The sequence below is a fragment of the Carlito syrichta genome, unplaced genomic scaffold (genome assembly GCF_000164805.1).
Source record: "Carlito syrichta isolate Samal-C Ts95f unplaced genomic scaffold, Tarsius_syrichta-2.0.1 Scaffold144165, whole genome shotgun sequence".
In the NCBI taxonomy this organism is placed as follows: Eukaryota; Metazoa; Chordata; class Mammalia; order Primates; family Tarsiidae; genus Carlito; species Carlito syrichta.
In genome coordinates, this window is record NW_007088261.1 from 93090 (window position 1) to 106268 (window position 13179).

Below are 13179 nucleotides of genomic sequence, written 5' to 3' on the forward strand. Positions count from 1 at the left end.
AAAAAAAAAAAAAAACCACAAAAGTATATACTTAAAAATGGCTAAGATGGGAAATTTTATGTTATGTATATTTTACCACAGTTTTTAAAAAATTACTAAAAAAGAAAAGTGATGACATTCTGGGTATATTTTGAAGGTGATGCCAACAAGATTGGCCAGAGGATCGATTGTAGGCTGAGAAGTAGAGCAGGCCAACGATGACTGCAGGGTATCTGGTCTGAGCAATACCATTTCCTGAGATGAGGAAGGTACCTGGAGTGGACACTGTCGGGTCTTGCTCAGATCCCCTGGGTTTCTGAGCTTCCCTCCCTTGGCTTCTGCGTGCTCATGCTCCTAGCAGCCTATGCCCATGACTCTCTTTCGTCCCTTTGCCCTTGTAAGAAGATCCCCAGTGGGTGGGCATGGTGGCCAAGGCCAGAGGATCGCTTGAGCCTAGGAGTTCAAGACCAGCTTGGGTAACATAGTAAAACCTTGTCTCTACAAACAATTCTTTTTAAGAAAGAAATCACTTAGGAGTTTACGTGCCCAGCCTGTAGCCAGTGACCAACTGGTGCAGGAGTCTGAAAGCTCAGCTTCCTTCTGTCCAGTTGGGCAAACTCCAAGACATAACTTATACTCCAGAGTTCCCCTGTGAGACCAGGCTGAAGCTACCCCCTTTGGGACTTGGCCTGCGATCATCTCCTGCTTGGCTTCTTTCTTTCCTTACCCTGGTGCTCCCACTCATTTACCAGCTCCTCCTGGGAGTGCTTCCCTGGTAAGTCACTTCAGACAATCCTTGGAATCTTTGTCTCAGGGTCGGCTTCTTGGAATCTCACTGCAGGCAGAGCAAGCTTGGGATTGGGGGAGGCTCAGAACTTCCATTTGGGGCATGTATAGAGATGCCCAGTAGAGCCATGTTGAGGAGGCTGTGGTTACATACACCAGCTCATGAGAGACGTCTGACCTGGGAATACTCATTTGTCATGATGGGAAAGTATCCATTCTGGGGCAACCTGTGGAGGAAGGCTTGCTTTGTAAAACCCTGTGCCTCTGGGCCTTTCCATCTGCAAGAGAGCATGGCTTTCTTCGCTGTCAGAATGTTCATACTGTTTCCAACACGCTCCACCTACACAAGGCTGGGATTCTTCCACTGTTTTTGTGCTTTCCAAAAGAATGGGCGCCCCCCCCCCCAGTGTTCCTTGCCTGCATTTCACATTTAAACACGTGCTACTTACTTCTATGTAAAATTTTCTGGCATTGTTAGTTTCCTCAGAGCGTCCCTTCTGCCTCACTCTCCATTACCTCTTTCCTCTCTCTGTGGACACCCCTTGGGGTCAGGGATGAGAACTATCAGACTCTAACATCTCCAGACTTCCCCAGAGCATCCAAGCAGGGAAATACCAATGGCACTAAAGTTCAGTTCCACAGACTTGACTGTGAAACAGGACCCCGAAAATGGCTGCCTGGGTGACCCGGGGTGAGTTTCTTAACTTCTCTAAGCCCTCTGAAGCTCTAAGTTCCACTTGACGGATGAGGGGGAGGTTATCCCAAATCGAGCTTCTGACCTTCCGCCACAAGCCTGTACTCTCCATCTCAGCCAAAGGCAGTTGCATCCTTCCAGAGGCTCAGGCTGAGCCATCTTTCACTCTTGCTGCCGTTGGCCTCCTTGTGGTTCCCAGTACCAGAGAAGGGCCTGCCTCAGGTCTTTGCACTTGCTGTTCCCTCTGCCTGGATCGCTTTCCCCAAACATCCACCTGCCTGTCTCCCTCACCTCCTTCAGGTCTCCGCTCAGATGTGGCTCCTTAACAAGACCCACCAAACCCCCTTGCATAAATAGTGCTCTCCCATCACCCTCTTTCCCCTTTTACCCTGCTTAATTTTTTCATAGCACTATCAAACCTTTATTTATTAATACCGTTATAATATTTCTTTGAATTGAAATCTCACTCTGTCACTCAGGCTAGAATGCAGTGACACACTCACGGCTCGCTGCAGCCTCGACCTCCTGGGCTCAGACAATCCTTCCGCCTCAGCCTCCTGAGTAGCTGGAACTACAGGTGCGCACCACCACACCTGGTTAATGTTTTAATTTTTTGTAGAGACAAGGTCTCACTATGTTGCCGAAGCTGGTCTTGAACTCTTGGGCTCAAGTGATTCTCCCACCTTGTCCTCCCAAGTACTGGGATTACATGTACGGGCCACTGTTCCCAGCCTACAATATTTTTTGAGAGGCAACATACAGTAATGATTCAGAGCAAGGTTTCTGGAGTCCACTGTCTGGCTTAGCTGTGAGGCCTTGAGCAAGTGATTTTTCAACCCCCTTGTGCCTCAGTGTTCCCATCTGTAAAATGGGATAATCATAATAATACCTTTTTCATAAGTTATGAGTTAATGTTTGTGAAGTATTTTAGGAGACAGTAAACATAAGAATTCATTAAGATGTACTTATCGTCTTTCTCCATTGAGTGTATCCTCTGCAAGAGACAGGGACTTCTGTCTCCTGTGTTCTCTGCTGTATCCCTAGTGCATAGAACAACCCAGTATAAAATAGCTACTCAAATATTCACTGAATGAGTGAAACTGACAAGATGATGCCAAGCATCTGGCAGGCTGCTAGATGCATAGTAGAAGCAAAATCAATGTTGGTTCCCTGACCCACCTCACAGAAGTGATATGAGATCTAGTCAGCTAATATAAGGAAAAGTATTTTGCAAAGTATATAAAATCATACAAGGGATAATAAAATGAACTACTACCACTTCCTGATTACTCACTGGACACCAGACTCTGCTAAATACCTTCATGCATGACCTCATTCTAATCCTCATCACTCTACGAGTGAGTTCATATCATTCCTATTTTACAGACCAGGAAACTGGAGTCAAGTCCCTCGCCTAAGGTCCTGCAACCAGAGGCAAAGCCACAGGCCAACTTAGTTCTCACTCCAAAACTCCTTGTTTGACTTAGTTGCCAACCTGTTATCCGTAAGTATTTGCTGGAGAATGATTCTGGGGAACAAGTCTTTGGTATAATTTGAAGAATTCAACAATATTCAATCCTTTCTCTAAGAACTTTTCATAATAAACATATTTGCCATTTCTGGGTCTTCCAAGAAATGTTTAGAAAGAGCTTTTTCTGCCCATTTTTGGTAGTAAAATTCCCAGAGCTTCACTCCCACAGAGCACACTTACAGGGATGTGACCCAAAGACAAGCGGGTGCTTTCCAGGAAGTAGCCTCCAAACAGGGTGAGGGCCAGCTTCCTGGCACTCCCCACACAGTGGTCTGTACAAATGATTCTTATCTTGTTGCATCTGAAGTTAAGTTCATACTATCCCTGTGGTATCACTAGTCAGCTCCTCCCATTTACCACTTGGAATCTTTAAAAGTGTTGAGGCAGACTATTCCCTTCCAGAAACCTGACCTGTATACCTTCCCTTTCCCTGAATCTTGGGTGGGGCACTGAGGAGTTTTTGCCAAGGCCTGAGCTGTCAGTTTCCAGAGAGCAGAGGCTAAGCATTTATGTATGTGTGTATGTTGAGGGCAAGGAATCGATTAATCAATAAGCACTCACGATGCCCTGAATCCCAGTGGTCTAGAAACTCTGAGAAGTTTAGGGCCAAAAAGAACCTTAATGAAAACAATAATAACAAAATAATAATAATCTTCCCTCAGAGCCATTATTCACCCTTCCCCTGAATGGCAGGGGTGACCCCTGCAGACTAGGTTTCCCAGGCTCCCTTGAAAAATGACTGACTGGTGAGTTCAGCCAATGGCTCCACTATTGGGAGGCTAGAGGGCGGGATGAAGGAAAAAGCCAGAGTATTCCTTTAGCAGTGTCTTGGTAGTGGCTGTGTCTTGCATGCAGCTGTGCATCTGCCAGATGACCCCAGACTCTGGGCTCCTTTCCCTCTCTTCCTTCTGCTACAGGGTAGTTGACTTCATGCTGTCTAATCTGTGAGTTGCATCACTGTCCCGCTGTCGGACTTCGTAGCCTCTCCATTACCTCTGCACTAAATTCCCTCTGGTTTAAATATGCACAGTGGTTTTTGTCTTCCTTATTGAACCCTGACTGATATTAGAGTTAAAACTTACAGCTGGTTGTGGTGGCTCACGCCTGTAATCCCAGCATTTTGGAAGGCTGAGACAGGAGGATGGCTTGAGTTCAGGAGTTTAAAAACAGTCTGGGCAACATAGTAAGACTTTGTCTCTTCAAAAGAATCAAAAAATTAGCTGGGCGTGATGGTACACACCTACAGTCCCAGCTACTCAGGAGGCTGAGGTGGAAGGATCGCCTGAGCTCAGGAGGTTGAGGCTGCAGTGAGCCATGAGCATGTCACTGAACTTCAGCCTGGGCAACAGAGTGAGGCTCTGACTCAACCCCCCCCAAAAAAAACCTTACACAGAACTTACTATGTATCAGACTGCTCTAAATGCATTATGTATATTAGCTTATTTAATTTTAGCGTCAGAGGAAGATTGTATTTCACAGATGAGAAAACTGAAGCACAGAGTTTGATCTACAGTGAGATCCTATATCTGGATGTATATCCAACATTGCCCAAGAAGCTAATGAAAAATATAGGAGGTGATGGATGCCACCCTAGCCCTACTGAATCAGAGATTCTCCCATCTATGAGACCCAGGAACCTGGAGATTTCTTTCTTTTTTTTTTTTTTTTTTTTTGAGTTGGAGTCTCACTCTGTCAACAAGACTGGAGTGCAGTGGCCACTCCCAGCCACCGCAGCCTTGACCTGCTGGGCTCCGACGATCCTTTCACCTCCGCCTTCCAAGTAGCTGGAACTATAGGCATGCACTACCATGCCTGTCTAATTTTTTGATTTATTGTAGAGATGAGGTCTCGCTGCCCAGGCGGGTCTCGAACCCACGGATTCAGGCAATCCACTCACCTCAGCCTCCCAAAGTGCAGGATTACAGGCTGAGCCACCGAGCCCAGCTCCGGCTAAAATTTTTTTTTAAAAAGTATTTATTGTAGAGACAAGATCTCGCCAAGTTGCCCAGGCTGGTCTCGAACCTCTGGGCTCAGGCAATCCTTTCACCTCTGCCTCCCAAGGCGCAGGATTACAGGCTGAGCCACAGAGCCCAGCTGAACCTGGAGATTTCATAAGCTCCCAGGTGATTCTGATGCGGCCAACCCAGCACCGTTCCATGAACTGGTACTATTCTGGAAACGTATCTTCACTTTGGTGATGAAGACACTGAGATTTAGATCAGAAATGTGACCTGCCCATGGTAGCACAGCAAGCTCAGTGGCAGACAAAAACAGGGCCAAGGACAGCGCTCGCTGCTCCCCCGTCCTTTTCTGGTTCAAGGTCACATGGTTGGGTCTGATGTTTGGACTTGCTCCCCCTTTGAGCCATCTGAAGCCACTTCTTATTAGAAATGTTTTGGAAAACTCAGTGTATAAACAGGATTGCTGGGTGACTGATCAGTGTTTGGGAAGAGAAAGAGGGAGGCAGTTTAAACCACTTCACCTCTTATTTTCCAGCCATTCTGAATTACTTTAGAGAGCTTGTTAACCCTTCCCCACACTATCTTCCCCTTACTGATTCAGTAAGACAGTGGTCAGGCCAAGAATCTACATTTCAAAACAGGGTACAAGGTTATCTGACAATTTGGGAAAATTAGGACTAAAATCCAAAAAGCCCAAAATCTGAATGAACTTCAGGAATAATGTGAATTCCATAAGGATTGGGTTTTTGTCCCCCATCCCCCATTGCTGTATTTCCAGCATCAACAACAATGCCTGGCACACAGTAGGTGCTTAAGAAATATTTATTGAATAAAATAATACTTTTTTTGTATTTTGAAAACATTTCCTTTACAGTTATTCACTGATCCTCACAATGGACAAAAAGATATGTGAGCCCCCAATTTACAGAAGATGAAACTGAATTCAGAGAGATTAAGTGCCTCGCTGGGTCACATAGCTAATGAGAGGGGTTATAAACTCTCTTCATGAAATCCTTCTCTGTCAGCTGATAGGACAAAAGTGATGAGAAGAAACACAGGCAGCGGAATGTAGATATGAATGCAAAATAAACTACCAGAATAAATTGAATAGCTTGATAAGGATGAGGAATTTTAGTATTTATCACTGGAGTAGCAGGGAGACTCAAAAATTCCAGGGGATTTATGAATCCCTGTATCTCTCGAACTTCTTTTTTTTTTTTTTTTTGGTTTGTTTCTCTCTGTCTCTCTTTATTTTATTATTGAATTGTGAGGTACAAATCAGGATTAGGTACATAATTTTGAACTTCTAACTTCAGTTATCAATTCGGGTCGTCCTTGCTTGCCTGATATATAGCTAATCATAGCTCCCCCTTATGCCATATTGTAAAGCGCCAAGGGCTTTGCACGTACCATTTCTCTTAAGTTTGCCATCTTTCTCCTGGACTACTACAGCAGCTTTCCTTAGTACCTTTCCAATCTGTTTTCTGTACGACTGACAGACTGAGCTATTAAAACTGCCACATCTGGGTCAGGCACAGTAGCTCATGCCTGTAAACCCAGCACTTTGGGAGGCTGAGGCTGGAGGATTGCTTAGGCCCAGGAGTTTGAGACCAGCCTGGGCAACATAGTGAGACCCTGTCTCTACAAAAAAATAATTATTTATGTATGTATGTATGTATGACTTGGAGACTCACTCTGTTGCCCAGGCTGGAGTGCAGTGGCACACTCAGGGCCACCACAGGCTCAACCTGCTGGGCTCAGGCAATCCTTCTGCCTTAGCCTTGCAAGTAGCTTGAACCACAGGCATGAGCCACCATGTCCAGCTGATTTCTTTTATTTATTGTAGAGATGAGGTTTCGCCATGTTGCTCAGGCTGGTCTCAAATTCCTGAGCTCAGGAAATCCTCTCACCTCAGCCTCCCAAAGTGCTGGGATTACAGGTGTGAGCCACTGTACTTGGCTACAAAAAAATTTCAATAATTAATTAGGAGTGGTAGCATGTGCCTGTAGTCCCAGTCCCAGGAGGTTGAGACTATAGTGAGCTGTGATCATGCCACTTCACTCCAGCCTGGGTGACAGTGTGAGACCGCAATTCAAAAAACAAAACAAAAACAAAAACTGCGACATCTGGCCATTTTGCATCTCTGATTAAAATCTCTAAATGTGTCCCCACTGTGTTTTACCTGGGGCTTATAAGACCCCGCTTGGTCTAGTTCCCATCCACCTCTTCATTCATTACACTCAACACATATTTACTAAGGGCTACTATGTGTCAGACACTATTTTGGGCACTGGTGTTACAAAGGTCTCTGTCACCCAGGCTGGAGTACAGTGCTGGGCTCCGGCGAACCTTCCACCTCAGTCTTCCCAGTAGCTGGAACTACAGGCGTGCTACCACGCCCGGCTAATTTTTGATTTATTGTAGAGACGAGGTCCTGCCAAGTAGCCCGGGCTGGTCTCAAACCCACAGGCTCAGGCAATCCGCTCGCCTCGGCTTCCAAAGTGCTGGGATTACAGGCTGAACCACTGAGCCCGGCCAGAAGCTCATTTTTGATAGAAAGTTTGGAGCAGATGTTCTGAGAAGGTGACATTGAAGCTAGGACCTGAAGGTGGAAAGGACACAGTCATGGAAAAAGCTGGGAGAAAGAGTACTCCAAGTAGCAGGAATAGCATGTGTAAAGGTCCTGAGGTAGACAACTTCTAGAAGCAAGAACAGAAGTTATAGTCTTAATAGCTTTGTTGCCCAATGAGTGCGGCAAGTCAATATGCTGGGTAGCAGGAACAAGGAGATGGAAGGGAACTTCAAATCCATCTTCTCAAAGAGTTGGAGTTAGGATTTTTTTTTTTTTTGAGTTGGAGTCTCACTCTGTCACCCAGACTGGAGTGCAGTGGCATGCTCCCAGCCACCGCAGCCTCGACCTGCCGGGCTCCAGCGATCCTTCTGCCTCAGCCTTCCAAGTAGCTGGAATTACAGGCGCGCGCTACCATGCCCGGCTAATTTTTTAATTTACTGTAGAGATGAGGTCTCGCCAAGTTGCCCAGGTGGGTCTCGAACCCGCGAGCTCAGGCAGTCCACTCACCTCAGCCTCCCAAAGCACAGGATTACAGGCTGAGCCACCAAGCCCGGCTGGAGTTATGATTTTTAAGGGTTTTGGAGTGGGCCCAAGTATGGACATTGTTGGTTGGTCAAAGAGTGCAAGGTGAAGTCATGGTAGAGAGAGATGAAAAAACCATTCTCATGATGATTCTGTTCTTCTGTGGGGGTCTTAAAGCTGGTTGACATAAGATGTTTTGCTGGAATTCAGGATCCTAAAGACATATTAACAATTCATTTTTTTTGAAGGGATATTTGAAATTCAAGAATGTTGTGGAAATACAATATATTAAGCAAGTTTTAAGCAAAAGTTTTCCTTTTTTTTTTTTTTTTTTGAGTTGGAGTCTTACTCTGTCGCCCAGACTCCCGGCCACCACAGCCGCTCCCGGCCACCGCAGCCTCGACCTGCTGGGCTCCAGCGATCCTTCTGCCTCAGCCTTCCAAGTAAGCCGGAATTACAGGCGCACGCTACCACGCCCGGCTAATTTTTTGATTTATTGTAGAGATGAGGTCTCACCAAGTTGCCCAGGCGGGTCTCGAACCCGCGGGCTCAGACAATCCACTCACCTCAGCCTCCCAAAGCGCAGGATTACAGGCTGAGCCACCGAGCCCAGCCTAAATTTTCCTATTCTAATGTCAGAGTTCCTCTCTATGCTAAACAAAAGCCTGCGATTCTAACATTAAAAATCCCATCTATAGGAACAAGGGGATGCAGGTGGCTGGTATCTAGCACCAAGTGACTTTTGCTTACAAGGATGGGCTTCAAAGTGCAGCCTGATTAACGCTTAATTATAACTATACTTGTGTCCAAAATTCTTGTTAACCCTGTGAGGATGGTTTCAAAGTCAGTGTGACTGGAGGAGAGAGAGAGTAGAGGTATAAGGTGAGGTTAGAAAAACGGGAGAGAGCCAGAAAGTGGCCTGAGGATTGCTTAAGCCCAGGAGTTTGAGACCCAACATAGCGAGACCCCAACTCCATACAAAATAAAAAAATTAACTAGGCATGGTGGCATACATTCATAGTCACAGCTACTTGGGAGGCTGAGGCAGAAGGGTCACCTGAGCCCAGGAGGTTGAGGCGGTGGTGAGCTGTGATTTTTTTAGTTGGAGTGAAATTCCAACTAAAAGAGAAAAGAAAAGAAAATCAGTACAGTGAAAATAAAACAGTGTCATTAAATTCTAAGCCTAGGACTACCTCTTTGTTTAAAAGGAAAGTCATTAAGTGTTATATGTTAAAGACACAGCAACATCAAAGTGAGACTTCGCCTTACAGAACTGAAAGAGAATTTTTTAAAAAATAACTTTTTCTCTATGTGATTTGAAACCACCTAATCTTAGGTCTTCACTCTGAGCACTTCCTAGAACTTTTTTTTTTTTTTTTTTTTGAGTTGGAGTCCATTCCGTCGCCCAGACTGGAGTGCAGTGGCTTACTCACAGCCATCGCAGCCTCGACCTGCTGGGCTTAGGCAATGCTTCCGCCTCAGCCTTCCAAGTAACTGGAACTACAGGCGTGGGCCACCACACCTGGCTTATTTTTTTATTTATTATAGAGACAAGGTCTCACCAAGTTGCCCAGGTGGGTCTCGGATCCCTGAGCTCAGGCAGTCCTCTCGCTTCGGCTTCCCAAAGTGCTGGAATTAGAGACTGAGCCACTACGTCCAGCCCCTAGAACATATTTTTGTTGTTTGAGTTGGAGTCTCAGTCTGTCACCCAGGCTAGAGTGCAGTTGCACACTCACGGCCACCACAGCCTCGATCTGCTGGACTCAGGTGATCCTTCTGCCTCAGCCTTCCACGTTGCTGGAACCACAGGCGCGCATCACCATGCCCGGCTAGTTTTTTGATTTATTGTAGAGGCGAGGTCTTGCCAAGTTGCCCAGGCTGGTCTCAAACCCCTGGGCTCAGGTAATTCTCTCGCCTCAGTCTCGCAAAGTGCTAGAATTACAGGCTTGAGCCACCGTGCCCGGCTCATTTTAAAAATTGTGATATAACTTGTACTAAGTGCATACATCTTTTTTTTTTAAGTTAAGAAAGGTAGATTTATTAAAGAGAAGATACATTGTGAAGGGCACAATGGGCAGGACAGCAGCAAGAGTGTCTGCTGTTTGCTGCCAAGTGTGTAAATCTTAAATGTAAACTTAATGCATTTTTACATGGTTATATACTAGTGTAACTACCACCCCAGCTCAAGACAGCACTTTCCAGCAAGAAAGCCAGTGCTGTAATTCTAGCACTTTGGGAGGGTGAGGCGAGTGGATTGCCTGAACCCACAGATTCAAGACTCACCCGGGCAACTTGGGTGAGACCTTGTCTCTACAATAAATCAAAAAAATTAGTCAGACTGGTGGCGCGCGCCTGTAGTTCCAGCTACTTGGAAGGCTGAGGCGGAAGAATCACCTGAGCTCAGCAGGTTGAGGCTGCGGTGGCCTGAGAGAGCCACTGCACTTCAGCCTGGGCGACAGAGTGAGACTCTGACTCAAAACAACAACAATAACAACAAGAAAACTTTAGTCCTTTGCATGTGGAAATGTCTGCCCCTCTTTGGGAACAGGAATACATTCGTAAAGTGTTCCATTAAAAAGGGAGTTCTCAGAACTACCAACCTTATAGTAGAGGTTGGTGGTATGTTTCTCCTACACAAAAGATGAGAGAGAGAGAGAAAGAGAATGAGAGAAACCCTTGGGCTCAGGTTTTCCATAGTGTTGACACCAGAAAGAACACCCTGAAGGTCTCTCTTTGGGATGGCCTGGTTGAGAAAGGAAAAATGTCCAAACAAAAGAGTCCAGCAACGATCCTGCATAAGGTGCTAACAATTTTCCTGCTTCCCAGTACTCCCGCCATCCTACCCTCCCCACCAATCTGCATCGTGTAGGTCACTGCAGTCGCCTCAGCTTTCACACCCTCATACACAATAGTTAAAGACACCAAAGCCCATTTGTCTGTACTCCTGGATAAAATAGTGACAGCAAGACAGAACACCCACAAAAGTCTTTAAAAATTTAAAGAGTCTGATAAAGCCCTCCGTTCTGCATCTGCCACGAAAGGAAATGGCCTCTGGCAAGTGTCTCTGTTGTCCCCCAACTCCCCCGACATATCTTTTCTACAAACATCCCCCCCCCCCCCGCAGCTGCTTGCTGGAGGGCGCCAGGTCCCCTTGCCTGAGGAGTTAGAGCATGGGGAACCCCGTTATGGTCACGTGGCTGAAACTAAGGAACTGGTGCTCTTCAAGCCTTTGGAGGATCAAAGCCTGAGATCTGAGGACTTGGCAGGAACACAACCGCCTGCAGGCATGGATGGGCCCAAACCAAGCAGCTCTGGATCACACAGGCAAGGTACTGTGCACAACCCGGGCTGGGTCTGCCCGCCCACGACAGGTGTGAGCGCTGGCTGAGAAGGGCAGGTCCCCAAGCTGATGCTGCTGAAAAGGATGGGGAACCTCTGTCATTAAATTAACACGGGAATTTGGGAGGGGGAGGGGGAAGTAAAGAATAAGGAAGAAGACAAGGACAATCATTCCTAGTCTTACCAGAACAATAGAACCCATTTTAGAAATTTGGTTTATTTGCTTTTAGTCTTTGTCCTATGTATAACTTTAAAAAAAAATTAAGTAACTAGCATCCTTTTTGTACATTAGGAGAAAATGACATTGTGATTAAAGCAAAAATCCTTCTCGATTTCTATCCAGAAATAGAATAGGAATTCTATTGCCTTCCAAGAAGCAAACAATCTAAAAACATTGTCCGTTTCCTGCACTTTTTTTTTTGAGTTGGAATCTCACTCTCACCCAGACTGGAGTGCAGTGGCCACTCCCGGCCACCGCAGCCTCGACCTGCTGGGCTCTGGCGATCCTTCTGCCTCAGCCTTCCGAGTAGCTGGAACTACGGGCGCACACTACCACGCCCGGCTGATTTTTTGATTTATTGTAGAGATGAGGTCTCGCTGCCCAGGCGGGTCTTGAACCCGCGGGCTCAGGCAATCCACTCTCCTCAGCCTCCCAAAGGCACGGGTTTACAGGCTGAGCCACCGAGCCTGGCTCACTTTTTGTTTTTTTAGAGGCAGGGTCTTACTCTGTTACCCAGGCTGGAGTGCAGTGATACAATCATAGCTCACTGCAGCCTCAACTTCATGGGTTCAAGCAATCCTCCTGCCTCAGCCTCCTGAGTAGCTGGGACTATGGGTGCACATTTCCACATCTGGCTAGGTTTTTGTTGTTTTTTTAATTATTAATTTATTTTTAATTTTAGAGACAGGGTCTCTCTAAGTTGCCCCAGACTGGTCTTAAACTCCTGGCCTCAAGTGATCCTCCTACCTCAGCCTCCCAAAATGTTGGGAGTAAAGGTGTGCACCATGGCACCTGGTCCTTCCTGAGCTTTAAAGTACTTTTATGTAAACATTATAGTTATATGTCATGCTTTTCCCCTCACAATAATATACTTTTGAGAATTACTCAAGTTGAACTACATGAACTTTACTCCTGTGTTGCCTGTAGAGTACTCTACCACATTTTGTTATTTTGTTGGTGATCATGTAATACCAAGAGCCAATACTTTTTTTTTTTGAGTTGGAGTCTCATTCTATTGCCTAAGCTGGAGGGGGCAGTGACACACACTCATGGCCACCACAGCCTCGACCCGCTGGGTTCAGGCAGTCCTTTAGCCTCAGCCTTCCAAGAAGCTGAAACAGGCATGAGACACCATGCCTGGCTAATTTTTTGATTTATTGTAGAGATGAGGTCTTGCCAAATTGCCCAGGCTGGTCTCGAACCCGTGAGCTCAGGCAATCCTCTCACCTCGGCCTCCCAAGGTGATGAGATTATAGACGTGAGCCACTGCGCTCAGTCTTTTTTTTTGAGTCGGAGTCTCACTCTGTTGTTCAGGCTGGAGTGCGTGGCTAGCACAGCCTCGACCTGCTGGGCTCAGGTGATCCTTCCGCCTCAGGCTTCCAAGTAGCTGGAACTATTGGCGTGTGTCATCACGCCCAACTACTTTTTTAAATTATTGTAGAGACGAGGTCTTGCCATGTTGTCCAGGCTGGTCTCAAACTCATGAACTCAGGCAATCTTTTCGCCTCCACCTCCCAAAATGCTGGGATTACAGGCATGAGCCACTGCAACCAGCTAAGAGCCAACGCTTAATAG